The sequence below is a fragment of the Chlorocebus sabaeus genome, chromosome 26, assembly GCF_047675955.1.
Source record: "Chlorocebus sabaeus isolate Y175 chromosome 26, mChlSab1.0.hap1, whole genome shotgun sequence".
Classification (NCBI taxonomy): domain Eukaryota; kingdom Metazoa; phylum Chordata; class Mammalia; order Primates; family Cercopithecidae; genus Chlorocebus; species Chlorocebus sabaeus.
The window spans coordinates 56,217,963-56,243,546 of record NC_132929.1 but is presented as its reverse complement, the minus strand read 5'-3'; the positions used below and the strand labels follow the sequence as shown (position 1 = coordinate 56,243,546).

The window sequence follows — 25,584 nt, the reverse complement described above, 5'->3', positions numbered from 1 at the left end:
AATATTAACTTTGAATGGCTGAAATCAACTGCAAAATAAACAGCAATCTAAAGGATTACAATCTTTTGCTTCACAATAATAAAATTAGTAATGCAGATTCCAATGCTTATAATAATTCTGATAAAAGATGTGTGGTCACTAACAACATTAGTTATAAATGTTATTGCACAAAATATTATATAAATAAATCTACCACCCACTCCACCCTCAGTATCCTACCCACCAGAAAAAATACACCCTAAAAATGTCTCATCATGATGACTTAGGTCTATCTTCAAGCATTTTAAATTTAAAAAAATAAAATTAAGTTACTATGCCCAATTACATAGGGTTACAGGCTTAAGTCTCTACTCACACAGTTGAGGTTGATGAGCAAACAGCTGTCCTGTATCTTGAGACAGACATTAGCTTTCTGCCTTCCCTATCCTCATAAGCAGCTACTTAAAAGTTTTGAGTTTTATGCAAGAAAACATTTTAAAGCCTTCAGTGTTTTACTGCAGCAGACTTCAGATTCATTCCTGTAACACATTTAACATGAAACAGAGTTGAGACATATAAAATTTATGTACCACATTTTAATCATTAAAATTTTAAGGAGTGCTTTTGCCATTATAGCTAGGTTAAAAGGGTGGCTAAAGGAAAAGTGAAAAACAAAAACATTCCAATTGGTATTTGACGTTATTAACACGCATATAACTAATCCATAGATTTTTCTATACCTGGCCATAGACTAGGTGAGTAAGGATTACTTTATATATAATCATTTTGTCCAAAGTAAGCAAAAGTAGGTATTTTTCTGTTCTCCTTAAGTCTGGCTAATTTATTTAGAATAAACAGCTATAAAAGCGTTTGTAAAGAACGCTTTTACAAACAGATAGTCAGTGGAATGCCTTTAGAGTCCCAAGTACACATATCACAGCACCAGACTAGGGAGAATGAGATTGTTTTGTGACAGCAGGAGGAGACATGTTGTAACTCATAAAAAATAAAAAAGTTGTAATGAAAGGTATTCTATCATAAAAAGTTAAAATATTTGTCCAAGAGTCTAACTTGCTTCAGTAGAACTGATTAAAACTTTCTGATTTCACCACAGGCTTAACTGAGTCTGCAGTACAACGGCTAAAACATAAACTGTACCAATCTTGGGCTATAAAACAGAAGCATGCTTTCTGTATAATAATAATTAACATTTTATAGGTGTTTAGAATATAACAGACACCACTGACAGTTTTACATGCACACTTAATCTTCATTCCATCCTTAAAAGTCAGGTGCTACTATTACCAACCCTTTACAGATGACAAAACTGGTTCAGAGATGTTAGGAACAAGTTCAAGATCACAGAGCTAGTTAAGTGGCAGAGCTATGACCTGAAGCCAGATCTATTTGTCTCCAAAACCTGATGCTCTCAAGCCTGTAATCCCAGCACTTTGGGAGGCCGAGACAAGCGGATCATGAGGTCAGGAGATCGAGACCATCCTGGCTAATACGGTGAAACCCCGTCTTTACTAAAAAAAACACAAAAAACTAGCCGGGCAAGGTGGCGGGTGCCTGTAGTCCCACCTACTGGGGAGGCTGAGGAGGAGAATGGCGTAAACCCGGGAGGCGGAGCTTGCAGTGAGCTGAGATCCGGCCACTGAACTCCAGCCTGGGCCAGACAGTGAGACTCCATCTCAAAAAACAAAAAAACAAAAAAAACAAAAAACAAAAAACAAAACCTGATGCTCTTGAGCATAAAGCTAGATTACAGGCAAACAGTGATCCATTATACTGATAGATCAAACTGTATCTGGAATTAGTATACAGATTTGGATACCATAGGTTAAGTGTGATACTGATGATGAATGAGTGTTATCAGAAAACCAACAGGATGGTTATAAATTCAGGAAAGTCATCTCTTACAAGAAGTGACTATATGAAATTAAAGCAAGTAACAGCAAAAAGACAAAAAAGAACACATTTTGAAGGGCAGTTAGAGAAACACAAAAAAAAGCAGGCTCATCTCCTGTGGTACAGAGTACAGAACTTGAAACAGTGTATAGAAGTCTCAGGAGACATTCTTGTTCAACACAAAGCACTTTATAATGCTAAGGAATCCAATAGCTCAAAGCAGTTCCTACTATAGTACTGAGCTCCTGCAATTAAATACCTAAACCTGGTTAAGTATCTAAACCCAATTAAATATCTGAATTATTACCATCATAGTAATAACTTGATTCAGACAAAGTTACCAAAGAATGTTAAAACTCTTTGTGAATGAAAGTTTGATGAGGACTGGTATACATTGAGTCTAATAGCGTCTTCCCACAAATTATGTATTACAGAAGGAAAAATATTAACTTAAGTAGAGGAACCTGACAGGTATCACATTAACCTAAAGATCTAAGTAAGTATCACTGACAAGGGAACAAGTGGACATGTGCCTCCTAATGTGATGCACTGAAAAGGACACAAGTGTAACATTCCTGCCAAAACTACATTCCTAAATTTTATCATGAGAACACATCAGATACACCCAAATTGAGGGAGATTCCACAAATAAATGGTCTGTCACTCTCTTCAAAAATGTCAATGTCATTAAAGATAAAGAAAGGCTGAAGAAATGTTCCTGATTAAAGAAGATTAAAGAGATGTGGCAACTAAATGCAATGAATGATTATGGGTTGGATTCTGGACAGGAAAAAAAATCACTGAAGAACACTATTGGGCTCACGCCTGTAATCCCAGCACTCTGGGAGGCCAAGACAGGTGGATCACCTGAGATCAGGAGTTCGAGACCAGCCTGGCCAACATGGTGAAACCCCATCTTTACTAAAAATACAAAAATGAGCCGGGCGTGGTGGCACGCTTGTAATCCTAGCTACTCGGGAGGCTGAGGCAGGAGAATCATTTGAACCTGAGAGGCGGACGTTGCAGTGAGCCATTGCACTCCAGCCTGGAATACAAGAGCAAACCCCCGTCTTACATACAAAAGAAAAAAAAAAATTAATGGGTAAACTAGTAAAATGTGAATGTAGACTGTGTATTAGATAACTGCGTTATTTTCTTAATTTAATAACTGTAATGTAGTTAAACAAGAGAAGGTCCTTGTTCTTAGAAACTATACACTGAAATATTACATGGTAAAGGAACATGATGTAAGCAACTTAATCTCAAAAGATTAAAAAAAAAATAACATGACAGAGAATGAATAAGTAAATAGCACAAAATGTTAACAATGGGTTAATCTTACTAAGAGGTCCAGGGACCAGTTTCGTGGAAGACAAATTTTCCATGTGTTTACGGTGGGGGGAAGGGTGAGCAGGATGATTTCAGGATGAAACTGTGCCACCTCAGATCATCAGGCCTTAGGTTCTCATAAGGAGTGTGTAACCTAGTTCACTCTCATGAGCAGTTCTCAAGAGCGTTCGTGCTCCTATGAGAATCCAAAGTTGCTGATCTGACAGGAGGCGGAGCTCAAGTGGTAATGCCAGCTCCCATGCGCTCACCTGCTGTGCAGCCAGGTTTCTAACAGGCCACGGACTAGTACTAGGACTAGTCCAGTCAGCAGCCTGGGGATTGGGATAGGAAATACATGTATATTTTAACCTTCCATAAATTTGAATTATTTCAAAATAAAACCTGGTAAATATTTGAACCTGATGTTCCAAGGATTCTAAACACCTGAAAGAACCAGATTCCCTATCTTGTCTCCACACACAAACTCCAATCCAACAGCAGTCTAAACTGATTTATGATGATCAAATGAGTTACAATGAATAGTGCTCCAGTTTAAAATACCAAATATAAGTGCCAAGTGACATGTACCATTCCACTGATGATAAGGTATGACTCAGAGATCTAAGACAGGTGAATGTCTACCTCCTCCCAATCTTGTTTTATTCTACTGCACCCTTCCCCAAAATACACTGGAATTAAAGAACAGAGACAAGACTTCTCCAATAAAGCACTGCTATTCTTCCATTGAGAAGGCAGTAGCAAGTGTGTCTCCTTGCTAAAAACTCCAAATTAAGTTATCTATCTATCTATCTATCTATCTATTTATTTATTTATTTTGAAACGAAGTTTTTCTCTTGTTGCCCAGGCTGGAGTGCAATGGCGCAATCTTGCCTCACTGCAACCTCTGCCTCTTGGGTTCAAGCGATTCTCCTGCTTCAGTCTCCCGAGTAGCTGGGATTACAGGCATGTGCCACCAGGCCCAGCTAATTTTGTATTTTTAGTAGAGACGGAATTTCACCATTTGGTCAGGCTGGTCTCGAACTCCTGACCTTAGGTGATCTGCCCACCTCGGCCTCCCAAAGTGGTGGGATTATAGGCATGAGCCACCATGGCCAGCCCAAAGTAAGTTATTTTCTGATTATGCCAGGTAGCAAAACAGACCCAATTTGAGAGCAATCAATAACCTATATGGAAAATATTTTTAAAAACCTCACTCTAAACAAAACTCTAATGCCAATTAAAAGCTGGCAAAGTACACTATATACTCACTACAGAGCACCTGGCAAAAACAAGAGTCCAGAATGTTAATTACTGAGACTAACATACAAATGGTTAATACACAAACACTTTAGTTGCCAAAAAAAAAAAAAGAAATGAACAGAAAGAGGGAAAAAGAAAACAAACAGAAGTAGAATATGAATGAATATTAAAGAAAACATTCAAGAAGAAATAATGATGGCTACACATCACCACATTATTTTGAGTTCTTCTCCAATGATTAGACATATTTTTCTTCCACACATTTTATCTTCCACTGTTGTTCACCTCACCTACTATAAAATATAAAAGTCCATCTTTGTAAGACTGCAAGAAATGTTAAGAACTGTTAAAAGCACAGCTTTGACTGTATCTTGTGATGATACTTTTTTTTTTTTTTTAACTTGCTGAGCAGTCCAAAACAGCAGTCTACTAGGAAATTCTCACAAACAATTCACATTGGAAAGGAGTGGAGTGTCAGAACACATCATCTAATTCACATCACCTAATTCGAACAGCCTTCCAACCCTTCCAACTCTGGGAAGAAGGAAATGAATTATTTTAGCTTCCTATACTAATCTAGATACATCCTACATCAGGTATCAGCAACTTATGGCACAACTGTTTTTTTTCTTTGAGACGGAGTCTCGCTCTGTTGCCCAGACCGGATTGCAATGGCGCGATCTTGGCTCACTGCAACCTCCGCCTCCTGGGTTCAAACGATTCTCCTGCCTCAGCCTCCTGAGTAGCTGGGATTACAGACATGCACCACCACACCCGGCTAATATTTCTATTTTTAGTAGAGACGGGGTTTCACCATGTTGGACAGGCTGGTCTTGGACTCCTGACTTCATGATCCACCCACCTCGGCCTCCTAAAGTGCTGGGATTGTACAGGCGTGAGCCACCGTGCCAAGCTGGCACAGTATTTACTGGTCGTTTAGCTAATTCCAGGCCTTGGGCCCTGCTGCTAAACTGTGGCCTTCTTTCAGACAGTCTCTTTATCAGGTTAATCTTTCTAACTACAGAGCACCAACACTGCCTTGTTTAAAGTAAGCATTTTAACAGGTTCTTGTTGAATACCAAACTACAAAACAAGCAAAACCATTTTATCTCAATCCCAATCCCTGCCTTCTCTCCCATTTGCTCAGGTACCAGGCTATCAACTCTTCTACCTCTGCCAGATCCATTAGCTCTCCAATTTTTTCCCCCACATATCTCAATTTAAACTCCAATTCTCCGAATGCTGCAGGTAAATAATGTTGTAATAAAAGGATCAGAATAACACACACTATGAATGAAACTTGACCAATTCAAACCTAAAATGTAAACCAAATTTAAACCTAAAATCACTAACTTAGTAAATAAAAGATGTATCGATGGACATGTGTGTGTATACAAACATAATATATTTGGGGGCATAGGGAGCAAGTTTTCAAGTATCCATCATGTTCCAAATTAACTCTTAGACCTACACTTCTAAGAACACTTAGGCATATGAGTCTGCAATTATAGCTCAATTCAAAGGCTTTCATTAAGTCATTAGTCAAATCAGCATGGTCACGCAGCTGAATTTCTAGCAAATCCCTAATACGACATTACAAATCATAAACCTTGATCTGTAGCTTCCTCTACAGATTCCCCTTAACTTAAACTGCATTAAGTCCCAAACCCTGAAAAGAAAGGAGGTGGTATGGAAAGAAACAAAAAAAGGCTCCAAACAATAAATCCAAGTATAAGTTAGAAAAATACTAGGGAACATGGGACAGAAGTGTTGCGACATGGACAAGATTCAAGTAACCCATTCAAAATCTAGCATATTCTTGTAAACAAGAGTTTTAAATAAGGAATACCTTCTTAGGGGAGGTTTAAAGGAAAGGCAGTAGCTTTTTGGCAGAGATGAGTAGGAAATAATAATAAAAGAGAATAACAACTGGCAATTCAATTCTGAAATAAAATCCTGAAATAAAAGCCTTCCGGTTTGATTCAATTTTTCTATCTTCTCTACCAAAACTAAGCATTGTATTTGTTGTCATTTTTTGAGACAGGGCCATACTCTGTTGCTCAGGCTGCAGTGCAGTGGAATGACCACAGCTCAATGAAGCCTCTACCCTCAGCCTATTGAGTAGTTGCATACACTACAGGGGCACACCCACTACACCCCACTAATTTAAAAGACTGCAGCCTGGTGCTGTGGCTCACACCTGTAATCCCAGCACTTTGGGAGGCCAAGGCAGGTGGATCACGAGGTCAGATCAAGACCATCCTGGCTAACATGGTGAAACCTCGTCACTACTAAAAAAAAAAAAAAATACAAAAAATTGGCTGGGAATGGTGCCATGTGCCTGTAGTCCCAGCTACTGGGGAGGCTGAGGCAGGAGAACGGCGTGAACCTGGGAGACGGAGTTTGCAGTAAGCCGAGATTATGCCACTGCACTACAGCCTGCGTGACAGAGCAAGACTCCGTCTCAAAAAAATAAAAGATGTTTATTTTTTGAAGAGAAAGGGTCTCACTACGTTGTTGAGGCTGGTCTGGAACTCCTGGGCTCAAGCAATCCTCCCACCTCATCCTCCCAAAGTGTGTGATTACAGACATGAGTCACCAGCACCTGGCCAGGAGTGACATGTTAGATTTAAAAGAGAGCAAAGTTTCCACTCCTAGGTATTTATACACATGTCCACACAAAGACTTGTACTGAAATGTTCATAGTAACCTTATTTTAACAGCCAAGAAATGGAAACAATCCAAATTATCCATCTAATGGTAAACAGATAAACAAATTATGATATAACCATAAAATGAAATACTATTCTGCAATTAAAAGAACTACTGATAATAATGTGGGTGAATCTCCAAATTATTATGCTAAGTGAAAGAAAAAAGACTACATAATGAGGATTCTATTCACAGGAAAAGTTACAAAAATACAACTAAAAACTGAGTAGGCATGATGGTGTGCAGAGGAGGAAGGATAAGGATGGCCTGAGCTCAGGAGTTGAGTCCAGCCTGAGCAATATAGTGAGGCCCCCATCTCTTAAAATGTAATTAAAATGCAACTATAACAGAAAGCAGATCCAGGGACCACAGGATAGGGAGATGGGACTGACTTCAAAAGTACACAAGGAAACTTTCCAGGGTGATGGAAATATTATACCGTCATGACTGTGGTGGTGGTTAAACAACTACATAAATCATAACTAAAACTGCACAACAAAAATTAGTATATTTCATTGTGTAAACTTAATAAAGCTGATTTTAAAAGACAAAATAGGACAAAGGAGTGGAAACAGTCATTTGACTTAAAGTACTATTCAGTTAAATCAGTAAAAGATAAGTATTAGAAATTTCAACTATACCAAGAGAAGCCACAAAACTAATGAGTTCAAGTTTCACCTAGAATCAGTTTTTCACTAAGTATTTTTTTAAAGATGTCTTAAAATTAACTTTCTAGGCTGGGTGCGGTGGCTCATGCCTGTAATCCCAGCACTTTGGGAGGCTGAGGTGGGCAGATGAAGAGGTGAGGAGTTCGAAGAAATAGAGACTGTGGTGAAATCCGGTCTCTACTAAAAATACAAAATTAATTGAGTGTTGTGGCACATGCCTGTAATCCCAGCTACTCGGGAGACTGAGGGAGGAGAATCACTTGAACCCGGGAGGTGGAGGTTGCCATGAGCCAGTGAGCCAAGATCACGCCACTGCACTCCAGCCTGGGCAACAGAGCAAGACTTGGTCTCAAAAAATAGTAACTTTCTAATTCTCCTTATTTATAATTTTGAGAGGGAGTCTTGCTCTGTCGTCCAGGCTGGAGTACAGTGACACGATCTCGGCTCACCGCAACCTCTGTCCCCCAGGTTCAAGCGATTCTCGTACCTCAGCCTAATGAGTGGCTGGGATTACAGGTACCGCTTCCATGCGTGGCTAATTTTTGTATTTTTTGTAGAGATGCGGTTTCACCATGTTGGCCAGGCTGGTCTCAAACTCCCAACCTCAAGTGATCTGCTCACCAAGGCCTCCCAAAGGGATTACAGGTGTGAGCCACCATGCCCGGCCTAATTCTCCTCATTTAGCTGTAAGCACAGAAACACATTTTTCCCTCCTTTACCTCTATACCCACTTTTACATCATTTCAATACCCTGAAAATGATTTGGTAACTTAAACAAGACTAACTTGGACTGCCTTTTTAACATGTTATTATTTTACAATAAATAAAGCTTATAATTCTACTAAACATTTTTTGCTAATCTTAGATTTTAAAGTGTAACTGTCATTAAGTAATTTATTGCATTTCAATAAAAGATGCTTCTCAAATAAAGGCAGCATAGCTTATTTCTTCAAGCAGGAATCACTTCTTAATGTTTTCCGATTATTTGAAAGAATATAGAGAAAGCAACCTCCCTTCCCACACCTCAGATACAACTTTCTTGCTCATCTATTACATTTACATTACAAAATAACTCAAGTTCCTAAAGAGTTCCAATTTCTAGATAAAAACTTGCACATTAAAAAAAAAAAAAAAAAAAAAAGTCCTGCCTGGGCGCGGTGGCTCATGCCTGTAATCCCAGCACTTTGGGAGGCCGAGGCAGGTGGATCACGAGGTCAGGAGTTCGAAATCAGCCTGGTCAGCATGGTGAAACCCCAACTCTACTAAATATACAAAAAAAAAAAAAAAAATTAGCTGGGCATGGTAGCACACACCTGTAATCCCAGCTATTCAGGAGGCTGAGGCAGGAGAATTGCTTGAACTGAGGAGGCAGAGGTTGCAGTGAGCTGAGATCGTGCTACTGCATTCCAGCCTGGGTGACAGAGCGAGACTTCGTCTCAAAAATAAAATAATACTAATAATTGTAGTGGCCAATATTTAAATATAAAACCTAAATAGTAACTTATAGTAAATTGGGTATTTTGAGACCAAAAGACTTCTTCAGGAGCTAAATATGAAAGCATTTTTTAATATAATTCATTTAAAACCTTTTTTCTTGTTTACCACAAAATTAAAATGCTCAAAATAATAGCTATTTTTTAAGAGTAGCCTTCCAATTTAAGCAATTTTTAAAAATTCTACTGGTATTGTAGTGTGTCAATGTTGCCAAGGTAAAATACTCCAGGGTAACACTGTCAATGAACCCACTCACTCACACTGATTACGTGCACACCCTTGGGGGATACAAAATGTAAGACACAAATTCAGCCTGAATGATGAGTCAAGAACTTTTTCCCCATCTCTTACCATTTAGAACTTTGAATAAATTAAAATGTTACTACCCCTCTAATAAAACATGTTAACAATGAATAACTGGTATGTTTGAAATAGCACATTCAGTTTATCATATTGTTTAACGAGGATACACAGTTTTTTTTTTTTTTTTTTTTTTGAGACGGAGTCTAGCTCTGTCGCCCAGGCTGGAGTGCAGTGGCGCGATCTCGGCTCACTGCAAGCTCCGCCTCCCGGGTTCACGCCATTCTCCTGCCTCAGCCTCCCAAGTAGCTGGGACTACAGGCGCCTGCCACCGCGCCCGGCTAATTTTTTCTATTTTTTGTAGAGACGGGGTTTCACCATGGTCTCGATCTCCTGACCTTGTGATCCGCCCGCCTCGGCCTCCCAAAGTGCTGGGATTACAGGCGTGTTGTTTTGTTTTTTGAGACAGAGTCTCACTCTGTCGCCTGGACTAGAGTGCAGCGGCACAATCTTGGCTCACTGCAACCTCTGCCTCCCGGGCTCAAACAATGCTTTTTTTTTTTTTGTAGAGACCAGGTTTTGCCATGTTGCCCAGGCTGGTCTAGAACTCCTGGGATCAAGGGATCCACCCACCTTGATCCCTGAAGTGCTGGGATTACAGGTGTGAGCCATCGTGCTGGTCAGTTGATTTTTTCTTTTTGTTTCCCAACCATCAACAAACCAAATTTTTTCTATAAATCCTCTTTGATAATTCATTCCAGTTAACAATTAGTTATTTTGCAGATAAATACTACCCGTTGCCAGTGGGACAGATACATGTAGAGAAAACTAAATACAAAAATATCACCTCTACTCAGAAACAAAGCACTTCGTCATTATCAGGGAGCAAATGTTTACATTCAAGAATGTTATCAGCTATTAACATTAACAGTCAAAGTGAGATATTAAATATATTTATCGGCCAGGTATGGAGGCTCATGTGTGTAATCTTAGCATTTTGGGAGGCTGAGATGAGAGGACAGCTTGAGGTCAGGAGTTCAAGACCGGCCTGGGCAATACAGCAAGATTCTGCCTCTACAAAAAATTTTAAAATTAGCCAGGCATGGTGGCATGTGCCTGTAGTGCTAGCTACTCAAGAGGCTGAGGCAGGAGGATTGCTTCAGTCCTGGAGTTTGAGGTTACAGTGAGCTATGATCGTGCCACTGCACTCCAGCTGGGGTGACAAGATCAAGACCCTGTCTCTTAAAAAAGCTTTTAACAGTAAATATATTAAAAATTTGTATCTGTTATTAGAGATGACGAAGAGCAAATCAAGGATACCTATGGCAAATTTGCAATCTTCAGTGTTACTTTTCCCTAAAATAGTTCACTCTTTAGTTTTCACCACATTATAAAAATTAACCATCTTATCTAAATGGAACTCTGCAAAAGCAAATGAACAAAAGGTCCTGGTAACCTTTTCCTTCAAAAGAGCATTTGATTATTCTGAGAAAATTACCAAAATGATTAGAAGAATGAAACATGGCTTGGAGTTTAATCACATACAAATAATCCATTAGGTATCCAGAGTCAGAGATTTTTGTGGTACTCTGTCTTCTCAATAACACCTATAGATTTTCACATACATCCTCCTCCTTCTCACCCTATTCTGATACAAAATCACCTAACAGTGAGAAACTACACATGCACACACGTGTACAAAACACACACACACACTCCTTAATGACTAAATAGACAATATGATACTAATGAAATCTTTCTTTGCAAGTATTTCCTTTGGCAACTTCTCTTCCTCCTACTGACCAAGTCGAGTAACACCTACGGTGACCATATCTTCTAAATCAAAACCTAGGATGTATGATCCAACAAGATAGAATATTTTAGTAGAAAAACATAAACCTCTAGCGGGTTGCGGCAAAGAGGCAGTTCAAATTTTTGTGCTACTTCCAAATGTATGGCTCTGTATTTTAAGGATGTCAAAAAGTTAGCATTTCTAAAATATTCCAAAAATTTAGAAGGCCAATAAAAAATATTTGAAAACCAGGTTGCCTGAAGATACATGGCTCCTAGAACGGTATCTCAAAATCCCATCACCCACTATTTGTCTTTTTATATACATTAGCTCAGGTTTCAAAGTTCTAAATAGGAGTTCTGAGAAAATCTCTCCCAAACATGACTCTTTCTCAGAACTTTCTCCAGGGTTCTGTTTTTGCTAACTGCCTACTAGAAATTCACTTAGATGTCTCATTGGCTCTGCCAGTAAACAAACAAACAGAAAACATGGGGTGAGCATGGAGCAGGATTGACTAAGAGCTAGTAGGTAAGTCAGAATTGCAGGACAAATAGTAAGAACAAAATTGAGGGGTCCCATGATAAATGCTTTATCTGCATTGTCTCCTTTCATCTTCACAAAATCCCTTAAAGGCAGTGGCAACTATTTAGAGATGAGGAAACTGAGGCCTACAAAGATTATGGAACTTGCTCAGGTCAAACAGCTAGTAAGTAGTAAAGCAAGGATTTGAATCCAAGAGTCTGACTCCAAAGCCCAAGCACCTGAACATGCTAAGACATCAAAAAGAATGAGATGCAGATTCTGACAGAGTTGTGGTCACTGGTCAATTCAAGAGGTATTTCTTGAGTACTTAGGTACTGCCAGACACTGAGGATACAAAAAATATATATATACATCTGGGTTCAAATTTTTGCTTTAGTACTTAATAGCTATGTAAACTGAAATGAAAAAGTTTCTGAGCAGTATTGAATAAGGAATGGCTGCTATCAGGAAAATAGACAAATTAACAAGTCACAGTACAATATGAAACAACACAAATATAAACAAGGAAAGGAATTTATACAGTGATTAGCTTTGTCATAGAGAAGGGATTGTTTTGGTTTATGGTGGGAGACTCACCTTAATATTTTGAATGAGGATGAAGGATATTCCAGACTAAGTAAAACATGATACCATGATTCTACGTAGTGTACTCAACAGGGTCACAAGTAGACTGATACTCCTAAAATATAAATACCTAGGAAGCTGGAGAGTTAGGCTGGAAAGAAAAACACAGTTCAAGCATCCAGACAGAAGTCAAGGTCCAAGGCTCAAGTAGGCTAAAATGGACTGGGTGGAAAGCAGAGCTCAGGCAGTACTACAAGGAAAGCTATTCCATTTTCTTGGGCATGGGAGTCTATACACGTGATCATCAATTAGCCTATGGTAAGCAGCTAGAAGGCAGAGATTACATCTTCATTTCAGTTCAACATATAGGTGAATGCTAGGTCAAGAGAACACAGAGGATAGGCTGGGAGCGGTGGCTCACACCTGTAATCCCACCACTTTGGGAGGTCGAGGCAAGCAGATCACTTGAACCCAGGAGTTCCAACATCAGCCAGGCAAACAGGGCAAAACCCCATCTCTACTAAGAATACAAAAATTAGCCAGGTGGTGGCAGAGCCTGTATTCCCAGCTCCTGTAATCAGGAGAACTGCTTGAACCAGGGAGATGGAGGTTGCAGTGAGGAGATCATGCCACTGCTCCAGCCTGGGTGACAGAGACTCTGTCTCCAAAAAAAAAAAAAACAAAAAAAACACAAAAAACCCACCACACACACACTCACACATGAAGACAGAATATGGCCCCTACTCATACAGGATTTCACAGCTTCGGTACAAAAGGCAAATGTGTTGAATTATTAAGGCAAATGGTGTGATCAGTGAAGAACAGAAGGAGTTACCAATTATGAGTAGCTCTTTCAGGAAGATGCGGGAAGATAACAGCTGTAAAAGTGAAAAGGGCCCAAAACCAGGTATTTGGAGAAAATGCTGGTAGTTTACTGTGACTGAAATACAGTACACATTGAGAAAGTAGTGAGATGAGGATACAGAGACAAGCAAGGGCAAGATCATGGTGGGTCTGTTCTGGATAAAGATGCAATAAAGAAAAATCCCTCAAATGTTGGGAAAGAAGGGAACCTAGAAAGGTGCTACCCAATACATTAAGTAGCCACCAGCCTCGTGGAACTACTGAGCACTTGGAATGGTGCAACTAAGGAGCTAAGTTTTAATCAATTTAAATAGCCACTACTAACTACCATATTAGACAGCAATGATCTAAGCACACGTAAGAGAATTTTCTTATCCAGAAAGAATTTATCTTCTACAAAGAAAAGAGGGTAACCAAAGATACAAGCATTTGTAAGTTAAGGAAAAGAAGGGGCAGGAAATTGAGAAAACTCACAAAATTATGTCAACGATAACAATAAAGTATAAAGAAGGAGTGAGGTGAATTATTTTTATTTATTTATTTATTTATTTATTTATTTATTTATTTATTTATTTATTTTTTGAGACAGAGTTTCACTCTTATTGCCCAGACTGGAGTGCAATGGCACAATCTCAGCTCACTGAAACCTCTGTCCCTCAGGTTCAAGCGACTCTCCTGCTTCAGCCTCCCGAGTAGCTGAGATTACAGGAATGCACCACCACACCCGGTTAATTCTGTATTTTTAGTAGAGACGGGATTTCACCATGTTGGTCAGGCTGGTCTCGAACTCCTGACCTCAAGTGATCCACCCGCCTCGGCCCTCAAAGTGCTGGAATTACAGGCATGAACCACTGTGCTCGGCCAAAGTCTTAAAGAAAGGAGAAGGTTTAAAATAAGCACACAGAAAAATGGTAGAGGGTTAGGATGAAGAAGGATGGACAAGTCCAAGCTGGAGTTGTAAAGTATAAAGTATGCAGTAAAACTTAAAAAAAAAAAAAAGAAGCTACAAAGGGTATTGTTGAGACAACTGACAAAACTAAATATGGACAGTACATTAAATAATACTATTGCATAAAAGTTAAATTTCCTGATTTTGATAATCACACTGTGTAAGAGAATATTCTTGATCTATGCAAATACATACTGAACTAGGTAGGGGTAAAAGTCTCCAGCTTACTCTCAAATGATTCAGAAAAACACAGTATGCATATATATTATATATACAATGCACATATATGTGCATACTAATTTAATTTTTATATATGCATGTATAATACACACCCGAGGAAAGTAAGAATATGATAAAGCAAACAGGACAGAGTATAACAACTGGGACTCTAGAAAAAGGATATATGAAAGCTCCTTGTGCTGTACATGCAATAACTATGTAAAAGTTTGAAAATAAATACAAATTAAAAGTTACAGAAAAACTCATAGTAGTGTCAAAACAAAACTATATGATTTTCTCTGATAGCACTTAGAAGCAGAGTAGATGACAAACCTGGTCAAAGATTAAAAGCTAAGAATAGTGGGAAGAAAAGTGATTGAAGAGGGAACTGAAGCTAGAGGAGACAATGAAACAAGAGGTGCTGGGACCGGAGATCTTGATAAAGCTTAAAGCTTAAGAATAAACGTGGTGGGAAAAGGAGAATGAGCACTGGCATGACAGGAGGCTACAGTCAGAAAGATAGGATATTAAGCATTCCAAATCAGAGTTGTTATTAGTCATTTAGGAAATGCAAATTAATCCCACAATAGAATACCACCCCACATCCACTAAAATGGTTAACATTTAAAAGACTGACCACACCAATTTTTGGTGAGGGTGAAGAGAAACAAAATTCCCACGTATGACTAGTGGGCATGTAAAAAACTACAGTTAAATGCACAATTATCCTAAGACCTAGCAATTCCACTCCTGGGTTTCTACCCACAAGGAACAAAAACATATGCCACACACTTGTACACAAATGTTCACAGCGGCATTATTCACAACAGCCAAAGCATAAAAGCAGCCAAGTGTCCATAGATGAATGGATAAACAAAATGTGGTATGTATATATATAGAATATTATTCCACCTTTAAAAGGAATGAAATTCTGATACATGCTACAATTTGGATGAACCCTGAAGACATGCTAAATTAAATAAGCCACACTATAAAAGGACAGATATTGTATGATTCCACTTACGTGAAGTACTTGGAATGGTCAAATTCACAGTGACAGAGAGAATGTTGGTTACCACTGACTGGGGGAGACGTGATTGGGAGTTATAGTTTAATGGGTACAGTTTCGGTTTGGGACAATTTTTATAGTTTTGGAGATGGAGAGTGGTTAATAGTTATACAACAGTGTGAATGTATTTAATGCTACTGAAGTCTATTTAAAAACAGTATAAATGATAAATTTTATGTATATTTTATCACAATAAAAGATTAAGCTACTGACAGTGCAACATGAATGTACCTCAAAAACATTTTAAGGTCATATATTTTATTATTCCATTTATATGAAATGTCAAGAAAGGGCAAATCTATAGATTACTGGTTACCCATGACAGGTGGTAGGAAAGGGGATTGTTTACGAATTGGTTCAAGGGATATTTTGGGTGAGAGAAATGTTCTGAAAGTGGATTGTGGTAGTAACAACATAACTTTAAAAATTTACTAAAACAATGAGCACTTATGAAACAGATGAATTTTGTGGTATGTAAATTATACCTCAATATAAGAAGTTTTAGGCCAGGTGTGGTGGCTCACGCCTGTAATCCCAGCACTTTGGGAGGCCGAAGCAGGTAGGTCACCTGAGGTCACGAGTTCGAGACCAGCCTGACCAACATGGAGAAACTCCGTCCCTACTAAAAATACAAAATTAGCTGGGTGTGGTGGTGTATGCCTGTAATCCCAGCTACCTGGAAGGCTGAGGCAGGAGAATCACTTGAACCTAGGAGGCAGAGGTTCTGGTGAGCCGAGATTACGCCATTGCACTCCAGCCTGGGCAACAAGGGCAAAACTCCATCTCAAAAAAAAATAAAAATAAATAAAAATAAATTTTTCACCGATTGAATTGCCAATCAGTAAAAAAAATTAATATATCTACCGGTATGGGTACAGATGAACTACTTTTATAGGTCCGGAAATGGAGAGTATAGTACTTACACAATGTAAGTATTTGTGTATCTATAAAAAAGGTACAATAAAATACAGTATTATAATCACACGTGACCACAGTCTACATGCAGTCCATTACTGACCAACACATCATATGGCACATGACTATACATGTAGATTTCACAAAACATCCTGAAGTTAAACACACACACAAAACACACCAGGATTTTAAAAACAGTAGGTACAATATGATCCCCCATTAAAAAAATTAAACCTAGGTATGCATGTTTATAGAAAAAAGGCTAGAAAGATACATAGAAACTTTTATTCATTTTTATTGCTAAGCAGATGATCAGTGTTTCTTGTTTTTGCCTATCCATTTGCCAAATTTTCCATAATTAATATGTATTTTTTGTTTTGTTTTGTTTTGAGATGGAGTCTCGCTCTGTCGCCCAGGCTGGAGAGCAGTGCCGTGATCTCGGCTCACTGCAAGCTCCGCCTCCCGGGTTCACGCCATTCTCCTGCCTCAGCCTCCTGAGTAGCTGGGACTATGTGCGCCCGCTACCATGCCTGGCTAATTTTTTGTATTTTTTTAGTAGAGACGGGGTTTCACAGCGTTAGCCAGGATGGTCTTCATCTCCTGACCTTGTGATCTGTACACCTTGGCCTCCCAAAGTGCTGGGATTACAGGTGTGAGCCACGGCACCCAGCCAATTAATATGTATTTTAATTGTATGATCAGAAAAGTTCAGAAGTGGAATTGTTTTAAGCAATGATAAGGTCTTGATTTTGGGAGTTGATTGGGAAAGCTCTGGAGACAAAGGTCATAGGAGTTAAAAAAAATTAATTTACTTTGAAATTTAAATGAATTTATGTATTCAATAAAAATTAAGCATTTCCTATGTGCCAGCTACTGTTCTAGGATCTGAGGATATAGCAACGAATAAAACAGACCCAAATCCCAGCATTCACAGAAGTGGAAAGTCACTTGAATGGGGTGAAGAACTTAAACCAGGTACAAAAATTCTAAATGAATGTGAAAGAACGATAGAGAGAAAAAAAAGAGATAATGAACAGGAGTAGCCTTGATACTTGACAGAAGAGTAATGGCCTGAAAACACAGGACTCACTCCCCTTTTAACCTCCTTGTAAGAAGTATGGAAGAATCAGCAACCAACACTTGAGGACTAGAAGTAAAGTGGCATCCTTTGAAAGACGAAAGCTTCAGTTAGGGCAGGAGACAAAGATTCTGTGAGGAGTTAAGTATCTTGTTCACTACAGAATAGAGCTCTAGAGCAAAAGGGATGAGTAGTAAACTATATTTGGTATAGGAACCAAGGGAGCATGGCAGGATTAACTGATTTCAAAATTCTTAACTAGGTTCAGACTGCAGCTTACGAGGCATTTTGAAGCTTGATGATGATGCAAGATGACAATCACTTGGTCCTCAGATGCTGGGACAGCATATATTATTTATCACTGTATCCTCAGAGTCTAATAGAGTCAAATCTGCAGGTTAGTAAAAGCAAAAACCTTCAATGACTTGAAGAGAAAATCCTAAATAGCAAAATTCAGCATCGCTCAGGAACTTGCTCCAAGAAATAGCTTTGCCTAACTTAGTGTTGTTTTCAAGGAAACTATCATTCTCTCTGCCAACCCGGCTTAATGCCTTGGTCATCTCTGACACACTGCCCCCATGTAAATTAGTAATTAAATCAATACTCCTCATCTAACCCTTTTATGCCATTACATCTGGTTTAGGCCCTCCTCCCTCCCACTTCTTGTCCAGTTAGGCCTCAGTTATTAGGAAGTATATCCTTTATCCAAAATGTTTGGGACCAGAAGAGTTTCAGATTTCAATTTTTTTCATATTTTGGAATATTTGCATTAAATACTTAACAGTTGAGCATCCCTAATCTGAAAATCCAAAATCTGAAATGCTCCAAAGAACATTTCCTTTCAGCATCGTGTCTGCACTCAGAAAGTTTCCAGTTTTGGAGTATTTCAAATTTCAAATTTGGGATGATTGACTTACACTTCGTAAATCTCACTTAATCTCTTGCCTCTCCGAACTGATTTGCAGTAACTATGTGTGTGCTGTAATCATTCCCCCTGCCTGTGTTCCCTGATCTAGGCTTAAACAGACTTTGTAAGAAGCAGAGTGCTATAATATTGGTAAGACCTGGATTCGAATCCCAGCTGTTACATATTAGCTGTGCAATCTTGAACCCACATCACTTTACTGCCTAAGAGGATACTTAAATCCTCTCAGGAGGATCAGACCACTCCCCAGATCAATAATTAAAAGGTTTTCCATCACTAAGAGAATAGGCTTAGCTCATCTTGTCTATCCAGATTCATTCTCCTGCCATTTTTCCTCCTGGGCCCTAAAGCTCTCAACTTCCATGCTTTTGAGAGGGAATTTCGCTCTGTTGCCCAGGCTGGAGCGCAATGGCATGATCTAAGCTCACCGCAACCTCCTCAGCCTCCTGAGTAGCTGGGATTAAAGATGCTTGCCATCATGTCTGGCTGATTTTTGTATTTTTAGTAGATACAGGGTTTCACCACGTTGGCCAGGCTAGTCTCAAACTCCTGACTTCAAGTGATCCTCCTGCTTCGGCTTCCTAAAGTGCTGGGATTACAGGCATGAGCCACCGTGCCTGGCCTTTCATGCTTAATCATCTCCACGAACAGGCTTTTCTCTCAAGTTACAAGGCTTACCTATCATCCCTTTCACTCACTCTGGTTAACTTTTATTGATTTTCTAAGTCTTAGCACATTCACTTTACAGTCTTCTCTGACTCTGCTCCAATGATAATCTGGTCTCTTTTTTCCCCTCATTATCAGTTAACATAAATTCTCTGCATGTTTCCCCAACATATAAGTTATTAGCATAGTACCTAGTTAGTAGGTGCTTAAGAAACGTGTGCAGAATTTATTATTGTGGATAATACCACCACCAATTCACAGGGCTGGGAGGTTTAAAATAACATATGTATAGGCCGGGCACAGTGGCTCACGCTTGTAATCCCAGAACTTTGGGAGGCCGAGGTGGGCAGATCACGAGGTCAGGAGATCGAGACCATCCCGCCTAACATGGTGAAACCCCGTTTCTACTAAAAAATACAAAAAATTAGCCGGGCATGGTGGCGGGCGCCTGTAGTCCCAGCTACTCAGGAGGCTGAGGCAGGAGAATGGCGTGAACCCAGGAGGCGGAGCTTGCAGTGAGCCGAGATCACACCACTGCACTCCAGCCTGGGCGACAGAGGGAGACTCTGTCTCCAAAAAAATAAATAAAATAACATATGTATATACGTATACGATACATAGTAGGTGCTCAGTCCACCATCATTTTTTCTATACCATATCCACCTCAGAGAAGACTTTATAAAAGAAAATTAAGGGAGGTGAGCACGGTTCAACTGAATAACAAACTTCTAAGATGGCATTCTGATTTTTAGTTCATAGGAAATCAAAGAACCAGAAGATATAAATTCAGCAAAAGAAGGAGGGAAGCATGGTCCAATCCTCATAAAATCCTTAAGTATCTGGAACTCTTACCAATTTCCATCATTTGACACTCACTAAAATAAGAATGAATAATCCCTGCTACATGCCTCTTTCCTACCTTTCCCAGAAAGTCACTTGACAGTGATACTGAGATACCAAACCCAAAGGTTTAGGAACATTCGTAAAACTACTCAGGTTATCATGGAGCTTCAAAAACAACCACCAGTAGTCTCCCTGCCTTGAATTCCTCTCCCCAAGTAAACCTTCCCTCTCCAAGTAAACCTGAATAGCAAGATCATGCTCTGGTGTTAGCCTTCCCATTTGAATCTAGGCTCTGCCACATAACCTTTGCCAATTTGTCCCATCTCTCTATAACTCAGCATTATCATCTGTGAAACAGGCACAATAATAATATCCACCTCATGATATTGCAAGAACTTAAAAAGTTAATGTGTCTGACAATGTCTAATGTGAGTTGCAATTAAATTAATATTCCAAACCCTGTTTTTCTACTTATTTGCATAGAAACCTTCATAATTCACCACTGCTCAGTCACACCATTCCCATATCCTGTATGTACTCCATGCCTCTTCCCCACCTGGGCTTACTGGAAAAGTGAGAAATTAAATGGCACCTGCTAAACCAGCAAAATTTTGGTTGGCGCATCCAGAATCTATTACTTCCTCCATTTTGCCATTCCAGGATTGCCTCTTTCTGGGTAAATAAAATAAAGCTTTTAGTGTACATCCAGTCTCAAACCTATCTGACAAACCTTCAAGGAATGTCTCAGATTTTTCTTTTTCTAATTTTCTTATGATCTTAGCTTACCTTTCTCCCCACTTGAACTTCTACAGCAATCATCTATAACAAAACACAATTTTGGACTCAGTAACACATGATCCTGACATTAAACTGAATTAAGTCTGGCCCGAGGCTGCCTCCATCCATATTTTAGGTTTGGCCCAAAGTTTCTCCCTACATAGTGAACTATAAAGCTAATTTGATACGTAAGCATACTCTTGTAACAAGTAGCCAAGTCTCAGCCAATCACAGTAGCTGAGTTTCAGCCAATCACAGGTGGCCAACTGTTCAAACTGTGTTCAGATGAGGCAAGGGCTGCTGTAACCAATCCAGCTGTTACTGTACCTCACTTCCCTTAGCTGTATGTATGTCACTTCCCCTTTTCTGACCATAAATGTTATCTGACAATACATACTCTAGAGTCCTTCTGAACTGTTCTGGTTCTGGGAGTTTCTTGGTTCTTGAATTGCTTTTTGCTCAATTAAATTCCATTAAATTTGTCTAAAGTCTTTAACACTGACTTATCAGATAGGAAATATTCATATCCCCTAGTTTTACCAAACAGTGAGTTTCCTCCAGAAAAGGACCATTTTACAGTACTTTGCAAGCTCATCTGACTATGTAACTAGTTTGACTACCTGACTAGGCTATATGCACACAACTCAATACAAATTTGTTACTGAAACAATTACTTTAGGCAATCAATGTCACCTTTTCAGTGTAGGTTTTCATTTGAAAGTCTGCAAAGAACAAATTTTTCTACAAAAAGTAAACATATTTTTAAAATTCCTACAGCTACTGAGATTCAGTATTCATTCAGAGAAAAGATAACCTTACAGTAGTCCACCCTTATCCACTGATGAAGTTTGTGTATTTGTCCCCCTCAAATCTCATGGGAGAACTGCAATCCCCAGTGTAGGAGGTGGGGCCTGACGGGAGGTGACTGGATCATGGGGAGGAGTTCTCATGAATAGCTTAACACCATCCCCTTGGTGCTGTCCTTGAGATAGTTTTCACAAGATCTGGCTGCTTAAAGTGTGTGGCACCTCCCCCAACCTCATTCTCTCTTTAGCTCCTGGCTTTTGTCATGTGATACACCAGCTCCCTCTTTGCCTTCCACAGTGATTGTAAGCTTCCTGAGACATGATCAGAAGCTGAGCAGATGTCTGGTGCCATGTTTCCTGCACAGCCTGCAGAACCATGAGCCAATTAAACCTTTTTTCTTTACACTCAGTCTCACTTATTTCTTTACAGTAATGCAAGAATGACCGAATACATCCAAGATTTCATTGTTGGCTGTTTCAGTTACCTGAGATCAACCACAGACTGAAGATACTACGATATTTAAGAGGGAGAGAGACCATATTCACATAACTTTTATTACAGTATAATTATTATATTATTGTTAATTTCTTACTATGTCTAATTTATAAAACTATGTCATAGATATATATGTATGCATAGGACAAAACACAGCATATATAGGTTTGGTACTATCCACAGAGGGTCTTCAAACGTATTCCCCATGGATAAGGGGCAATTACTGTATATATTTTAAACAATTATCTAAAAAAATTTAAGAAAACTGGTTGTGTAGGCCGGGTGCAGTGGCTCATGCCTGTAACCCTAGCACTTTGGGAGGCCAAGATGGGTGGATCACCTGAGGTCAGGAGTTCAAGACCAGCCTGGCCAACATGGTGAAACCCCGTTATTACTAAAATACAAAAATTTGCTGGTCATGATGGTGGGTGCCTGTAATCCCAGCTACTCGAAGGCTGAACGGGAGAATTGCCTGAACCCAGGAGATGGTGGCTGCAGTGATCCGAGATTGCACGACTGCACTCCAGCCTGGGTGGCTGAGTAAGACACTCCATCTCAAAAAGAAAAAAGAAAGAAAGAAAGAAGAAAAAAAAACCCAGAAAAACGGTTGTATTCTATTTCTCAAAGCTAAGAGCTGGGTGTGGTGGCTCACGCCTGTAATCCCAGCACTTTGGGAGGCCAAGGCAGGTGGATCATGGTATCAGGAGATCAAGACCATCCTGGCTACGGTGAAACCCCGACTCTACTGAAAATACAACAAAATTAGCCGGGCGTGGTGGTGGGTGCCTACAGTCCCAGCTACTTGGGAGGCTGAGGCAGGAGAATGGTGTGAACCCAGGAGGCGGAACTTGCAGTGAGCAGAGATCACACCACTGCACTCCAGCCTGGGCAACAGAGCAAGAGAGCAAGACTCTGTCTCAAAAAAAAAAAAAAAAAAAAAAAGCTAAGGAAAACATTATTTTCAAATTATATATCATATAAATCTATTATAACATTCAAAATCTATTCGGTCATTTACATTTTTATTATTTAATGTGTACCAAAAGAACAGAGTAAACAGATAATCTACAGAATAGGAGAAAATATTCACAAACTATGTGCCTCTGACAAAGGTCTAATATCCAGGATCTATAAAACAATTCAACAAGCAAGAAACAAATAATCCCATTAAAAAACAAGCAAAGCACATGAAAGATACTTCTCAAAAGACGACATAAATACAGCCAACAAATACATGAAAAAATGTTCAACATCACCATCACTAATCATTAGAGAAATGCAAATCAAAATCAAAATATCATCTCACACTAGTCAGAATGGCTATTATTAAAAAGTCAAAAAAATGACACATGTTGGCGAGGTTTCCAAGAAAATGGAATGCTTGTACACTGTTGGTGTTAAGGTAAATTAGTTCAGCCACTGCAAAAAGCAGTTTGGAGATTTCCCAAAGAACTTAAAACACAACTACCATTAGACCCAGCAATCCCATTACTGGGTATATACTCAAAGGAAAATAAATCATTCTACCAAAAAGACACGTGCACTCACTTATTTTCATCACAGCACTATTCACAATAGCAAAGACACAGAATTAACCTAGGTGCCCATCAACAGTGGCCTAAAGAAAATGTGGTTCATATACATTATGGGACACTATATGCAGCCATAAAAAAGAACAAAATCATGTTCTTTGTAGCAACATGGATGGGGCTGGAGGCCACTATCCTGAGTTAATGCAGGACAGGAAACCAAATATCACGTTTTCACTTATACGTGGGAGCTAAGCACTAACTACACAAGGACATAAAGATGAGAACAATAAACATGGAGGGAAGGGCTGGGGAGAGACAAGTGTTGAAAAACTATTAATACCTATCAGGTACTATGTTCACTGAGTGATGGGATCGTTTGTACATCAAACCACAGTGACAGACAATTTACCCATGTAACAAACCTGCACATGTACCCCTGAACGTAAAATAAAAGTTAAAAAAATAAAATATAGCAAAAGATTATTTTGGATAGTAAATAATGTCACATTAAGTTTTGAAGGCCGGGCGCGGCGGTTCACACCTGTAATCCCAGCACTTTGGGAGGCCGAGGCGGGCATATCACAAGGTCAGGAGTTCGAGACCAGCCTGGCCAATATGGTGAAACCCCATCTCTACTAAAAATACAAAAATTAGCCGGGTGTGGTGGCAGGCACCTGTAGTCCCAGTACTCAGGAGGCTGAGACAGGAGAATCACTTGAACCAGGGAGGTGGAGGCTGCAGTGAACCGAGATCACGCCACTGCACTCCAGCCTGAGTGACAGAGCCAGACTCTGTCTCAAAAAAAAAAAAAAGATAAAGAGTTACGATAGCATGGCGCTTCCTGCCTCTAAAAAAATTGTAATTGGTTAAAAAAAAAAAAAAAAAAAGGAAAGAAAAACCACTCCTATTCTTATAATGGATAATTCATGGATTTTTATTATGCTTATAATTACCTTTAATTCCCAACTATAGTTAAGAATTTGATCCCTTCAAATAAAGAAATATTGGTAATATTTACCTCTATTTCAAAAGTTTCATCAATTTGATCTTTTTCCTTTACCACTAAGTTGCTTTCAAAGCTATGAATAAAAAGGCTACTTTTTCTTTTTTTGGTCCAATAGACGTCCTTTTGCTTTAAAATATGTTAGAGGGGGAATGGCACAGAGGACAAAGAGAAAATATTTTAAATGAAAATGATTCCAAATCAACTATTTTTCAGTTCACATCAATTTCATTTGCAAGTAATGTTGGCTGCAGTATTTAACTTTTTTGATGATATAATATTTGATGCAAAATAACCTATGTAGCTTCTCTATCCTATGTATAAGTTACTTAGTAAGCTAGCTGACTTTTGTTCACAGGTGCTTTATACATCCGGATGCAGAACGAGGGAGCACAAGGTCCAAGCCAATAGTTATTTAAGGAGTTGTTAGCATTTCAAATAGCTTGCACTTTGCCTAATCTTCCTACTACACAGGTTGGTCTCAAGTTTTTATTAAATGTGAGGAATTCAACAGCTATGAAACTCAAAACTATGTGCATAAGGAAAACTACCTTTACTTTTCCTGTCTCTCATTCTTTTATCTTCTTACATTCTGGGGATGCTAAAATGTTTAATATCTTTTTTCAAAGTGTTTCAAAAACTGTCAGAAATACTTTTTTAAAAAAAATGTTTGTTTCCCTTAAAGCACTTTTAGACAGGCAGCAAGTTTTCACTATGCCTTAGAAGAAGGAACTACAAATAGCTGGTTAAAGAGTGAAGGGGAATGGTGTGTGGGAAAAAAGGAATAGAGAAGTAAGCTCAGGAAAGCACACAGCTCAGGGCGTAAGGGAAAGGACTTCTGGTCTGACAAACCTCAGTTTTAAAGTATGCTAGCCATTTACCAGCCAAGG

The 25,584-nt window shown here is 39.1% G+C and overlaps 1 protein-coding gene across 8 annotated transcripts in view; it reads right to left on the bottom strand.

Annotated features, from left to right (window-relative positions):
- Nucleotides 1-25,584, bottom strand: part of ZFAND6 (zinc finger AN1-type containing 6) — an 83,004-nt gene that overhangs the window by 40,216 nt on the left and 17,204 nt on the right. For 4 of the 8 annotated variants that reach the window (XM_008015674.3, XM_073012382.1, XM_073012384.1 and 1 more), the window contains exon 2: nt 356-518. The exons of 3 other annotated variants lie outside the window; for them this stretch is intronic. The gene's annotated coding sequence lies outside the window, so the exon portion shown is untranslated. Of the gene's footprint in view, nt 1-355; nt 519-12,564; nt 12,663-25,584 lie in introns of those variants that run through there. One more of the 8 variants, XM_073012383.1, reaches the window with a different exon arrangement.